The sequence below is a fragment of the Trachypithecus francoisi genome, unplaced genomic scaffold (assembly GCF_009764315.1).
Source record: "Trachypithecus francoisi isolate TF-2019V2 unplaced genomic scaffold, Tfra_2.0 Lachesis_group21, whole genome shotgun sequence".
NCBI lineage: Eukaryota > Metazoa > Chordata > Mammalia > Primates > Cercopithecidae > Trachypithecus > Trachypithecus francoisi.
This window is the reverse complement of record NW_022681467.1, coordinates 30,323,017-30,337,480: the sequence shown is the minus strand read 5'-3', so window position 1 is coordinate 30,337,480 and position 14,464 is coordinate 30,323,017. Positions and strand designations below refer to the sequence as shown.

The following is a 14,464-nucleotide window of genomic DNA, read 5'->3' as shown; positions in this document are numbered from 1 at the left end:
ATGCCTACCTCCATTTCCTCCTCACAAGAACTGATTTTCCCCATATTTCAGATGGGTAAACTGAGGTTTGGAATTGCCATTTCCAAGGATACTCAGTGCGCTCACAAAAGGCTGTTCAGTGTGTGTTTCTGAAGCGGGACTCACTGGTGAGAGAATAGCACTGGGAAGCCCACAGAGACCCACGAGATCCCAGCACTAAGCACTCAGCACCCAAGCGAGCTGGCGCGCACTCCACCTCGCGCTCCCGGGGACGTCTGGTCACGTGGGCAATGCCCCGCCCCTCGAGTCCGCCCCGCCCCTCTGGCGCTCCCTCCCTCTTTCCCTCCCTCCCCCTCCCTCCCCGGCCCGGTCCGGCCCATCCCCCTCCCCGCCGGCTCCGTGAGGCCCTGCCGGGTCGGGCTGCGGGCGGCCGGGCGCGGGTGGCCGGACAGACGGGCGCACGCGAGGACTGACGGACGGACGCACGGAGGGCGGCGGGCACGCACGGCCGGGGCCGGCGCTCCAAGGCCCGCCCGGGAGGGCCGGGGCCGCGCTCAGGTGAGACGACGGCGGCGCGGGCCCGTAAGGGGTGGGCCCGCCGGGTGTCCGCGGTCCTTGTCGGGCTGGCTTCGCGGGGAGGAGGCGCCGCCCGGGCCCGGCGCGGGAAAATGGCGCCGGGCGACCGAGTGGCACGGTCTGAGTGTGGGCCCGGCCCGGAGCCGCCCCGCCCGCCGCGCTTGTGTCCCCGTCGCCATGTTGGGGAGCGGGCCCCAGGCCTGCGGGCGGGGGCGCTGGAGGGAGCGGCGGCCCGCCCGGGTGGGGAGGGTGCTGGGCGCTGGGGCCGGTGCACTGAGGGAGTGCAGGTCTGGCCGGGGTCTGCACGGGGTGGCGCTCCAGGCCCGGGGAACAGGCGGGAGCCGGTAGTGGGGTCGTGGTCAGGGTCGCGGAGAAGGAACACTGGATCCTAAAGGAACCGGGATTGGGGTCCATGGGCTGAGAGGATGGCAGGACGTGGAACTGGGTTAGGCCTTAGGCGGTGTTAGAGCCCTAGTGCAGGTAGGACCTGGGGATTGGGGTGGAGGCATGGGGGCCAAGCTTAGGCTGTCAGGGCTGGAGCAGTTCTTTGCAGGGAAGTAAGGGGGTGATTGATGAGGAATGAGGGCCCTTTGGGTACAGTCGCTGGTATCAGATTGGGGCAGTCCTTGGGGTACTGGGGCTGATTTGCAAAGCTGTATAACTCCCAAGGCTCTGAAGACTTACGTTCCAAGCATCCTTCACCCCCTATTGGGGAAAGCAACAGGAAAAAGGAGGTGTTTGATGAGAGAAAAGGGGGACAAAAGGGGACTGAGGTTTGGGTGCAGGAGCTGACCGGCAAAAGAGGCACAGAGAGTGGAACTGGTTGGCAAGAAAGGAAAGAACCTTTATCAACTTAGGGAGTTGTGTGTGTCTTTAAAAGGAGGGACCCGGCTGTTTGGGGGCGGTGACCCAAGGTGTCTTCCCTGGAAGGGGACAGCCCACAGCTTAAGAGCAGGGTCACCTGGAGAGGTCATCCGAAAGGCGTTATTGAAGCCAGTAAAATGGTGAAGAAGAGTGAATGTGTAAAAACTACAAAGGCCTGAGAGATCAAGTAAAAATTTCAAATCAGGTAGTGATTTTAGCTGAAACAGAAAGGTAAAGTTGACTTTTCAAGATCTTACAAGTTAGTAGCAGAGGGGCTACTGGAAATGGTCAGCTGCCTCCTCACTAAACATTGCCTTAAAGGAATTTGCTAGCTGGGAGAAAGGTGTTAAGAAATGAAGCATAACATTCTTGTGATGAAACTAAAAGCAAACAAACAAAAACAATAAGAAGTGAAGCATAACAGTATATACCAGATAACTATTAAATTTGTTTTGTTCCTTTAATGACTTTGGCAATACAAAGGCTGAAGGGAATACAAAAGAGGGTAGGCAGCCAGTTATTTGGTATTTCCTGGCTCATCTCTAATTGTACAAAGAAGTTACCTTTGAGACCTTCTAACTTTGTGGAGTTTTAAGAGATGCTCCGGCCAGCTATAGTGGCTCATGCCTGTAATTCCAGCACTTTGGGAGGGCAAGGCGGGAGGATTGCTTGAGCCCAGGAGCTGGCAGACCCCATCTCTACAAAAAAATAAAAAAAATTAGCCACCTCATGTGGCTTGTACTTCTAGTCCCAGCCACTCAGGAGGCTGGGGTGGAAGGATCGCTTGAGCCTGGGAGGCCAAGGCTGCAATGAGCCGTGCTGTGATCGTTCCATGATATTGCAGCCTGGTTTACAGAGTAAGACAATGTCTAAAAAAAAACAGAAAAAAGAAATACTTCTTCTCTTCTAGGTGTTTACCACAAAGGGACACAAAATCCTAAAAAAGAAAAGTGAAAAATTGTAGAGACCCAGAGTCTCTATTTTGTTAATTGAAGTTGGATCATGTTAGAGAAGAATTCAAAGTTCGCACGGGCTATGGGAGAGTTCTGAAGGAAATATGCAAACTAGTCATGGAAAATAGGTCCAGGGCCCCATATAATCAAAGAGAATTAATGAACAGAAAGGTTATGAGGGCATATATAAAATAAGATTGTCAATACCATATGTATATACCGCAACACAATTCATTTGTTCTGGGTTTTTCTTTTCTTTTTTTTTTTTTAATTTGTGGAGATGGGATTTCAACATGTTGCCCAGGCTGGTCTTGAGCTCCTGAGCTCAAGTGGTCTGCCCACCTCGGCCTCCCGAAATGCTGGGATTACAGGCGTGAACCACCGTGCCCAGCCTGTTCTGGGTTTTTCTAATGCAGGAAGACCTGACCTTATCTGTGCCATGGACCCCTTTCGGAATATTTTTTAGTTGTATAAAATAAAGTACATTGGATTGTAAGGAACACCAATTATATGGAAATATAGTTTCCAAAATATACAAATCTAATATTCATATACTTGTTTATCAACACATTAAGAAATCAGATTTAGGCCAGGCGCGGTGGCTCAAGCCTGTAATCCCAGCACTTTGGGAGGCCGAGACGGGTGAATCATGAGGTCAGGAGATCGAGACCATCCTGGCTAACACAGTGAAACTCCGTCTCTACTAAAAAAAAAAAATACAAAAAACTAGCCAGGCAAGGTGGTGGGCGCCTGTAGTCCCAGCTGCTTGGGAGGCTGAGGCAGGAGAATGGTGTAAACCCGGGAGGCGGAGCTTGCAGCGAGCTGAGATCTGGCCACCGCGCTCCAGCCTGGGCAACAGAGCGAGACTCCGTCTCAAAAAAAAAAAAAAAAAAGAAATCAGATTTAGTGATGGATCCGATAATTACAATTTCAAAGACGTGATGCGCATAAAGCCTACTTCAAGATTATACGCAACAACTGTAGTATGATATAGATATTTGAGATTTCTGTTGTTACAGAATCATAGATACTGCTAATACTAGAATGGTATGTTACCTACACTCATATTTGAATAGAATAATAATTTTCAGTTAGAGATTAATAAAAGAGATTTTTTTTCCTATCCAAGTTCACAAACCCCACTGACGTCCTATCTATAGACTCCTATCTGTGAACCCCAGGTTAAGAAACCCTCCTCCTATTACCAGGCATGTCTTCCATTCAGCAAACATTTACTGTGCCTCAAGGCATTAACTGCATATCAAGCATTATGCTGGGCTCTGTAGATTCAGAAGTCTTTAAGGCAGAGTCACTTCATTTTGGGTATGCAGCCCTATGAGTGAAGCAGACATATGAGCAATCATAGTTCAGGATGGTCGACACCAAAGAAGAGTTATTAAACGTTGTAAGGACACAGAGATGGGTGTATCTCTGCTCAAAGAATCAGGGAAGGTATTGTGAAGGGGTGACATTTGAGATGTGTCCTGAAAGATACAGGAGTTTGCCAGTGAAATGGAGAGAAGGGCCTTTCAGGTAAAGACACGTTTTCAGGGAATGTGTTTATAACTGAATGTGGCTGGAGCATAGAATGTGTGTGAAAGCATGGCCAGAGACGATACTAGGAAGACCATGTTAGGAACCTGGTTGTGAAGGACCTTGCTAAGGAGTTTGGACTGAAACCTCAGCTGAGAGAGGCATGCAAGATCTTCGAGAAGGGGAGTATGGGGTGGAGGTTTAATTTCTAGGAGGTAAATGGATGTTCTTTGGAAGGAGGGTAGACCAAAGACCAGAGAAGTAATGAGGATCTGAACTAAGGCAGAGACTGTGGGCATTGAGCACAGTTAGAAGTAATGAGGATCTGAACTAAGGCAGAGGCTGTGGGCATTGATCGGAGTTAGAATTTGCAGGTGTTGACGATTGACATTGTGAATGGTAAAAGGGAGGAGTTTTTTAGATTTCTGGTTTGGGGTGGTGGCTGTCAAAAGAGGTTTAAAAAAGTGAAAGGAAAATAAGGGGAGAATTCTCATTGATAATAAGGGCGAAAAGGTTTTTTTGGCAGAATAATAGAGTTGCTGTCAAGTGTGGTGTAGTTTTGGTTAAGGAAATCAGAGGTGTCAGCAGACATAAAAGACAGGTGAAAATGTGGGAAGTATCCTACCTGTAGTGTAGAAATAGCACAACTGTCTATGTCAGGGGTCAACAAACTGTGGTCCATAGGTCAAATCTGGCCCACCATCTGTTTTTGTAAATAACGTTTTATTGGAATACAGCCACACTCATTTATTTATATATTGTCCCTATCTTCTTTTATGGTACCAATAGCAGAGTTGCGTAGTCATGACAGAGATGTGCTGTGTCAGTTCACAAAGCTGGAAATATTCTTTACGGTAACACTTGCCAACCCCTGTTCTATGTGTCTGAGGGTTGGATGTTCAACCTCTAATTTGCCATCCAATGTCTATATGATGATGGAGAATGAATAAGCGTCTTGGTTCTGGCCTTTGGGCTGGATTACCCATGCACTGTGTACCTGCAGCACAACACAGACCCCTGAATATTTATATCAGTCAGTGATGGCAAGGTCTATTGTTCTGGAGTGTACTGTGTGGTAACTGTGGTAGTGCCAGCTTTACACAGATTAGATAATGCTCGGGCTTGTTTTGCCATTTTTCTTACTAAGTTGTCTTTTATAAAATATTTCTTTATGGATTCTGATTATTAATCCTTTGTTGTTGATAGGTATTACAGATGTGATTTCCCAGTTTCTTGCTTATTTTAAATTTTTTTTTTTTTTTTTTTTTTGAGATGATGTCTTGCTCTGTCACCCAGGCTGGAGTGCAGTCATGCCATCTCAGCTCATTGTAACCTCCGCCTCGCAGGTTCAAGTGATTTTCTTGCCTTAGCCTCCCAAGTAGCTGGGACTACAGGCATGTGCCACCACACCTGGCTAATTTTTGTGTTTTTAGTAGAGATGGGGTTTCATCATGTTGGCCAGGCTGGTCTCAGACTCCTGACCTCAAGTGATCCACCTGTCTTGGCCTCCCAAAGTGCTGGGATTTCAGTTATGAGCCACTGCGCCTGGCCTGTTGCTTATTAAAAAAAATCTGTTTAAGGTGTCATTTGTTAAAAAGTTCTGAATTTTAGTATCAACTTTTATCAATCTTTTCCTTCAAGATTTGCAGTTATTCTTTGTTTTGTTTTGAGGCAGGGTCTCGTTCTGTCGCCAAGGCTGGTGTGCAGTGGTGCAATCTCGGCTCACTGCAGCCTCAACCTCCTGGGCTCAAGCAGCCCTCCCGCCTCAGCCTCCTGGAGCAGTTGAGATCACAGGCATGCGCCACTGTGCCCTGCTACTTTTTGCATTTTTTGTAGAGGTGGGTTTTCGCCATGTTGCCCAGGCTAGTCTCAAACTCCTGAGCTCAAGCAATCCACCTGCTTCAGCCTCCCAAAGTGCTGGGATTACAAGTGTGAGCTACTGTGCCCAGTCTGCAATTATTCTTTATATTCTGGAATCCCTCTGTTGTTTTCAATGGTTAGATCTTTAATGTATCTGGAATGGATTCTTATGTGTAGTGTAAGGTAGGGTCCAGTTTCATTTTTTTTCCCTATGTATAACCAGTGATCCCAGCATCATTTATTGAATGGGGCTTGCTTTCAAATTGTGAGCTTTTTTTGGTGGAGTCTGTCTGAGGTCCTTATTAAGCACTGCTGCTTGCTGATTGTGTGACCTTGGACAAATAAAACTTCATTGAGCCTCAGTTTCCTCATCTTTAAGGATAATAGTAATCTCATAGGGTTTTGTGAGGATTAAATGAGTCAGTATACATAACATGTAAAATAGTGCTTGACATCTAGAATATGCTCAATAAATACTAAGTGTTCTTTAGCACTACTGTTCATTTCTGATTCCTCAGCACCTGGTACAGAGTAGGGGCTCACTTTGCTTAATTAAATTGTCAAATTAATTTGGTTTTCAGGTCAATCAGAATGGTTGAGTTGGGCTAAGTGTTACAGGAGATGCTTCCAAGAAGCTGCTTAGTTTTAGGGGCTGCCTTAGATTATCTGCTAGGATAGAACTCTTCTCATGCCATCACTTTTGCAGAGAACTTCTGTAGCAGAGGTTGCAAACTGGCAACCTGTGGTTGGATTTGACCTGTATACATATTTTGTTTGGTTTACACAGTATTTTTAATGTCTTAAAAATGTACACAGACTTCTGAGTTTCTGACTTAACCTTGAAAAATTGGAAGATCTGTGAACAGCAAGCCCATGTTCACTTATAGCAGTAACCAGCTGAAACTTTTAGGTGGGATGTGTTTCCTAGTTCTCCATAGTCTGCACTGCTCTCTTGCTTTGCTGTTTTTTTTTTTATTGTTTTTGAGACGGAGTCTCTCTCTGTCGCCCAGTCTGAAGTGCAGTGGCGCGGTCTCCACTCACTGCAAGCTCCGCCCCCAGGGTTCACGCCATTCTCCGGACTCAGCCTCCCGTGTAGCTGGGACTACAGGCGCCCACCACCATGCCCGGCTAATTTTTTGTATTTTTAGTAGAGATGGAGTTTCACAGTGTTAGCCAAGATGGTCTAGATCTCCTGACCTTGTGATCCGCCCGTCTCGGCCTTCCAAAGTGTTGGGATTATAGGCGTGAGCCACTGCGCCTGGCCTGCTGTTTGTTTTTATGGCCCTGTAGACATTTAATTTTCTGATTATTTCTTTACTGAGGTTTTGAATGTTGTCCCCCCCAAACCAATAAATGACATATTGGGATGGGGGAGGATGGCCGGAAATTGACAGATGAGTTTGTGGGCAAGTAAATACTAAAATCTATTTCTAAGGATGAGCCATACTTGATCATAATGAATAGAATGATAATTGAAATTAAAAGATGAGGTGAAATTCAGCTTAGCTCCTTGAATATTTGGGCATCTACTATGTGTTAGATACTGTATTAGAAAATTACCACATTGGTGATAGAAAATTAGCCAGCCAGCTTTATGAAATACTCTAGAAGAACTCTTTTTACTTGTAATATGGAGCTCTTATCCAAGAGAGTGGTTGGAGGAGAAAGGAAATACAGGTATTATTTTCTCAAATATTTATTGAGCCCTACCATGTATACTGGAAACTGGCTAGAACTCTGCAGGATACCAGGATGAATCTAGCCAAGGTTTGTATGCTGAGGAATACCTGAGCTGGGATACCTGAAAGAGGTGGCCTGTGAATGAAACTGCCAAGAATAGTTAGTATCTTAATACTTGGAGATGAGACCGTGCTGTATTTTCAGGCTGAGTGAAAGCATAAGCACAGAGGTGGGTATTTAGGAGATGGTAAAGAGTCCACTTTGCTTGGAAAACAAGATTGTTATAAGGGTGTTGTTGGAATTAAGGCTGGAAATGGAGATGAACAACAGCAACAATAATAGATAAAACCTAAAATAAATAAATAAAACTTAAAAAAATTAATAATAGTAGTGGCTTTTTTTTCCCCCAGTGTGCTTTGGATAAGGTTTTTTTTGTTTTGTTATGTTTTGTTTTTAAATAGAACCAGGGTCTTACTCTTTTGCCCAGGCTGGAGTGCAGTGGTGTGATTATAACTCATGGCAGTCTTTAATTCCTGGACTCAAGTGATCTCCTGCCTTGGTCTCCCAAATTGCTAGGATTATAGGCGCAAGCCATATGCCTGGTCAATGGCTCACAGTTTTTGCATGCTTACTATTTGCAAGATAATGTGCTAAGCATTTCATAAGTAGCATTTTACTTAATCCTTACAACAACCTGAAGAGGTAGGCACTGGTTTTTAATCCCTTTTTACATATAAAATGAGGAAGAGAGCTAACAATTGATACAGAAAATATTTGAGTCCAGGTAGTCTAATTTCAAAGCTTGTCTTCCTATCTCTGCATACCGTACAATCAAATCATGGAAGGCTTTGAATCCCCATTTCTATTCCAAGCTGGGAAGTTTGGACTTGATTGACTAAATAGTGGAAAGTCATCGAATGTTTTTCGCCAGTGATCTCATGAAAACTGTACATTAGGAAAGGAAGCCTGATTGTGAAGTGTAGGATCGGCATGGGGAGAAAGGAGAGGTATGGAGCTAGTTTACTCTCTTACTTTTCACTAGATTGGATGGGTGCTCCTTTAGGACTGGGCTGTTGTCCGTCTCTGCCTTCCCTCTTCCCTCCCTTCGGCCCCAGTGTCTGCCTATTTTGATGTCTGTCATATTCATTTATTTTTTAAAATGTGATCTTTTTCTACCTCACCTTATTCTAAAAAGGACGTAAAGTGGCTGCCTAGGAGCTCAATAAACATTCTGAATTAATTAGTAAATAACTAGAGTTGTATTTAGATGTATACACAAATGAAATACTATGGCTTTGATGACAGTAGTAATGCAGCCCTAGGATTGGTCATATGCTTTATTTGATATACAAGCTCAATAAAGCAGAAGGCCAGGACCACACCTTTACCTTATGATGAATTGTGTATTCTATGTCAGTTACAATATTCATTATCAGTTAATAAATTAACTATATCAGTTAATATTAATGAGCACCAAATTCAGAGGGTATTCATACTTTAAATAGATATTTCAGTTTATATTTAGCATTAACCAGCTGCAACTCCCCACCCCATACACAAAGGCAACAAAAGTTCCCATTAATCAGCTCCTTTACTGATATTGAATCTATTGAATATCAGTTCAATAGTACCCATTTATGTACATTTTCTTTTTCTTTTCTTTCTTTCTTTTTTTTTTTTTTTTTGTGACAGTGTCTCACTCTGTTGCCCAGGCTGGAATGCAGCGGTGAGATCTTGGCTCACTGCAACCGTCGCCTCCTGGGTTCAAGTGATTCTCCTGTTTCAGCCCCCCGAATAACTGGGACTATAGGTGCACACCACCATGCCCAGTTAATTTTTGTGTAGTTTTAGTAGAGGCGGGGTTTCGCCATATTGGTCAGGCTGGTCTCGAACTCCTGACCTTAGGTGGTCCACCCGCCTTGGCCTGTCAGAGTGCTGGAATTACAGGTGTGAGCCACTGCACTGCACCCAGCTGCTTTTTTTTTTTTTTTTTTAATGAGACAGCGTCTCACTCCCTTGCCCAGGCTGGAGTGCAGTGGTGCAATCTTGGCTCACTACAACCTCTGCCTCCCAGGTTCAAGTGATTCTCCTGCTTCAGCCTCCCAAGTAGCTGGCTCGTGCCTGTAATCCCAACACTTTAGGAGGCCAAGGTGGGTGGATCACTTGAGTTCAGGAGTTTAAGACCAGCCTGGCCAACATAGTGAAACCCCATCTCGGCCGGGCGCGGTGGCTCAAGCCTGTAATCCCAGCACTTTGGGAGGCCGAGACGGGTGGATCACGAGGTCAGGAGATCGAGACCATCCTGGCTAATACGGTGAAACCCTGTCTCTACTTAAAAAATACCAAAAACTAGCCGGGCGACGAGGCGGGCGCCTGTAGTCCCAGCTACTCGGGAGGCTGAGGCAGGAGAATGGCGTAAACCCGGGAGGCGGAGCTTGCAGTGAGCTGAGATCCGGCCACTGCACTCCAGCCTGGGTGGCAGAGCAAGACTCCGTCTCAAAAAAAAAAAAAAAAAAAGAAACCCCATCTCTACTAAAAATACAAAAATTAGTCAGGCCTGCTGGCATGTGTGTCTAATCCCAGCTACTTGGGCGGCTGAGGCTTCCATCAGTTCTTGTTGCTCCTTGGCTTGTAGCTGCATCACTCCAATTTCTGCCTCTGTTGTCACATGACATTTTCCCTGTGTGTCTCTGTGTCCAAATTTCCCTTATAAGGACACTAGTAGGTCCCACCCTACTCCAGTAACTTCATCTTAATTGATTACATCTGCAGCAACTCCATTTCCAAATCAGGTCACATTCTGAGGTACTGAGGGTTAGGACTAACGTATTTGGCAGGGGTGGGATGGGGGGCTACAATGCAACACAAAACAGGTAGTGTTTGAGATAACATAGAGGCATTAAATTAAAATTTATTAAAATGGAAGGGTAAGATTGCAGCAAGTGGGGTTAAGGAGAGAGTAACCAAAAGAATGGTGGACATAGGAAAATGTAAGGAATATTTAGGTAATGAAATACTCAGAAGTCTGATTTGCTGGTGTGTTGAGGAGTTGTGGAGAAGTGAAGCCAGCGTACTTTCTTGGATCCCTGGATGGCAGGTCTAAGACATTTGAATATTGCTGAGTGAGCAGTGTGTGGGAGCAGGATGGCACTGCAGAATTTTGAAATGGTAGATAATTGATTCAAGCTTTGAGTAACTGAGTCAAGTTTTAGAGACATTCTAATATGATCAGGTGATCATGGATAAGTAAACACCCGGTAGAAAAATAGATGGTCAATGACTTAAGACACCCAGCCTCCCTCATTTGCCTATGCCGGTAACTTTTGCCGGCACAGTAAAGAAATCTCTGTTCTGTAAAACAACAAACTTTGAGGATTTTGTTAGCCTTCTCTTCTTGGTGAGTCATCTGTGGGCATTGAGAGATACATCAGCTTTTCAGGGTCTCCATTCAGAAGCCTCCCCATCGATATTTCAGTGTTAATAGTCTTGTCACACTTCATTTGATTTCAGACCGTTCTTCAAAATTACTTCTTTTCCATCCCATTCTTTACCTCTTGGTTTTTCTCTGAACCTTCTTCAGTTTTCCCATAATTTTAAAAAATACTGGAAAGAATTGAAGAAAACTGAGTATAGTTTTAAATTAACAAATAGAATTGAGGAAGACTGTGTATTGTCCAGGTTAACGATATGCTCTTTTTCTGTGTCTTTTTATTTTTAAATTATTATTATTTGAAAAAAATAGAGTCTTGCTTTGTCACCCAGGCTGGAGTGCAATGGTGTGATCGTGGCTCACTGCAGCCTCACCCTCCGAGCCTCAAGCGATCCTTTCATCTCAGTCTCCTGAGTGAACACGTGGGACTACAGGTGTTCACCACCTCACCTGGCTTTTTTTTTTTGGTGGGGGTGGTGAGGTAGAGAATGGGTCTTCCTGTGTTGCCCAGGCCAGTCTCAAACTCCTGGGCTTAAGCGATACTCCTGCCTCCCCAAGTGTTGGGATTACAGGCATGAGCCACTTGCTCAGCCTGTCTTTTTAATGGTAGCTATGTTGGCCTTGTCCATGATAGGACGGTATTTAAATTGTGAATATTCATTCAAATTGTGGTCAGAAATAGCCCTCAGGTGCTTTTCTTTATTTGTGCCTAGGCATTCTTCCTGATTTTATATTTGCATTGTTTTATACTTCCTCTAATAGCATGTGTCCCCATGAAATTTTTAAAATTACGTTTAAGGCTGTGCACTGTGGCTCACACCTATAATCCCAGCACTTTGCAAGGCCAAGACGGGTGGATCACCTAAGGTCAGGAGTTCATGACCAGCCTGACCAACATGGTGAAACCCCATCTCTCCTAAAAATACAAAAATTAGCCTGGTGTGGTGGCACACGCCTGTAGTCCCAGCTACTTGGAAGGCTCAGGCAGGAAAATTGCTTGAACCTGGGAGGCAGAGGTTGTGGTGAGCCAAGATCATGCCATAGCACTCCAGCCTGGTTGACGAGAGCAAGACTCCGTCTCAAAAAACAAAAAAAAAAATTATGTTTACTGCAAATACATAACTTCTGAGTCATTTTCATGTTCATACAGTCTCTACTAGTTTAATTCATATAAAGGTTTTTTTAGTCTTTCATTTGGCAATATATTGACGTACTTTTCCACACGTCTTTATATTTATCATTTTTAATGGATATATAACAACTAAAGTTTAAAATACTCTGGTTATTTGGCATTAGGGTGATTTTCAGTTCATTTTTATTCCTATTTTACAATTCTTTTTTTTTTTTTCCCACGTGAGATGGAGTCTTACTCTGTCACCCAGGCTGGAGTGTAGTAGCATGGTCTTAGCTCACTGCAACCCCCGCCTCCCGGGTTCAGGCAATTCTCCTACCTCAGCCTCCTGAGTAGCTAGGATTATAGGCGTGCGCCACCATGCCTGGCTAATTTTTGTATTTTCAGTAGAGACGGGGTTTCACCATGTTGGCCAGGCTGGTCTCAAACTCCTGACCTCGTGATCTGCCCACCTCGGCCTTCCAAAGTGCTGGGATTACAGGAGTGAACCACCACACCCAGCCCTATGTTACAGTTCTAAATTGTAGTGCTGTAACATCTTTTTAGAAATCTTTTTCTTCCAGTTTTTTCTTAGAATATATTCCCTAAAATGATTTGATTAGGTCTGAGGCTATCACTTTTTAGCCACATTGTCAGATTATTCTTTAGAACAACTACCAGTTTATAGTGCCACTAGCTACTAGTTCAGATTGAATTTCATAAATTTTTTCTTCTAGTATAATAGCAGTTCTTCAGTTTTGTGGGCTTTTTTGATGTTTTAAATGTTTTATTAAAACTTTCAGGCCGGTCGTGGTGGCTCACGCCTGTAATCCCAGCACTTTGGGAGGCCGAGGCAGGCGGATCATGAGGTCAGGAGATCGAGACCATCCTGGCTAACACGGTGAAACCCCATTTCTACTAAAAATACAAAAAAAAAGTTAGCCGGGCGTGTAGTGGGCGCCTGTAATCCCAGCTGCTCAGGAGGCTGAGGCGGGAGAATGGCGTGAACCCAGGAGGCTGAGCTTGCAGTGAGCTGAGATCGCGCCACTGCACTCCAGCCTGGGCGATAGAGCGAGACTCTGTCTCAAAAAAAAAAAAAACTTTCAAACATACAAAAAGCCCCAGAAATAACAGTTAGAGTGAACCACCTTTATACCTACCATCTATGTTCAACATGTTGTCATATGCTTAATAACGTTTATTATGTTAAACCTTTTAAAAATAAAGATATCATGATACTATCCCTTTAATATTTTAGCACGCCATCTCCTTACAAGTAAGGATATTCTTCTACATAAACACAATACCATTATTAACATCTAATAAAACAGTAATTTTTTATCCAAAATTAAATCTTTCTCCAGTTATCTCCAATATGAGCCTTTTTTTTGTCTTGTTTGTTTGTTTGTTTGTTTGTTTGTTTTTTAAGACAGAGTCTCGCTGTGTTGCCCAGGCTGGAGTGCAGTGGTACAATCTCAGCTTACCACAACCTCTGCCCCGTGGGTTCAAGCGTTTCTCCTGCCTCAGCCTCCCGAGTAACTGGGATTACAGGTGCCCACCACCATGCCTGGCTAATTTTTATATTTTTAGTAGAGAAGGGGTTTCACCATGTTGGCCAAGTGGTCTGGAACTCCCAACCTAAAGCAATGCACCCTCCTCGGCCTCCCAACGTGTTGGGATGAGACACCGCGCCCAGCTTGTTTTTTTTTTTTTTTCTGAGATGGTGTTTCACTCTTGTCTCCTAGGCTGGAGTGCAATGGCGCAATCTCGTCTCACTGTAGCCTCCTCCTCCTGAGTTCAAGCAGTTCTCCTGCCTCAGCCTCCCTAGTAGCTGGGATTATAGGGTTGCGCCACCAAGCCTGGCTAATTTTATATTTTTAATAGAGACCAGGGTTTCACCACGTTGGCCAGTCTGGCCTCCAACTCCTGACCTCAGGTGATCTACCCACCTTGGCCTCCCAGTGTGCTGGGATGATAGGCATGAGTCACAGTGACTGGCCATAATTAAAAAATTTTTTGGCCGGGCGCGGTGGCTCAAGCCTGTAATCCCAGCACTTTGGGAGGCCGAGACGGGCGGATCACGAGGTCAGGAGATCGAGGCCATCCTGGCTAATACGGTGAAACCCCGTCTCTACTAAAAAAATACAAAAAAACTAGCCGGGCGCTGTGGCGGGCGCCTGTAGTCCCAGCTACTCCGGAGGCTGAGGCAGGAGAATGGCGGGAACCCGGGAGGCGGAGCTTGCAGTGAGCTGAGATCCGGCCACTGCACTCCAGCCTGGGCGACAGAGCGAGACTCCGTCTCAAAAAAAAAAAAAAAAATTTTTTTGTAGAAGTGAGGTCTCTCTGTGTCGCCCAGGCTGATCTCAAACTTGTAGCCTCAAGCAGTCTTCCTGCCTTGGCCTTCCAAAGTGCTGGGATTACAGGCGTGAGCTACCATGCATGGCCTCTTCTAGATTTTATTTCTGTTTTTGTATTATT

General features: G+C 44.9%; 1 protein-coding gene across 6 annotated transcripts in view; it reads left to right on the top strand.

Annotated features, from left to right (window-relative positions):
- The first annotated feature begins 320 nt into the window (after positions 1-320).
- NCOA6 (nuclear receptor coactivator 6) overlaps positions 321-14,464 on the top strand; it is a 119,778-nt gene continuing 105,634 nt past the window's right edge. For 5 of the 6 annotated variants that reach the window (XM_033186182.1, XM_033186181.1, XM_033186180.1 and 2 more), the window contains exon 1: positions 322-537. The gene's annotated coding sequence lies outside the window, so the exon portion shown is untranslated. Of the gene's footprint in view, positions 538-14,464 lie in introns of all 6 variants that reach the window. The other variant, XM_033186184.1, reaches the window with a different exon arrangement.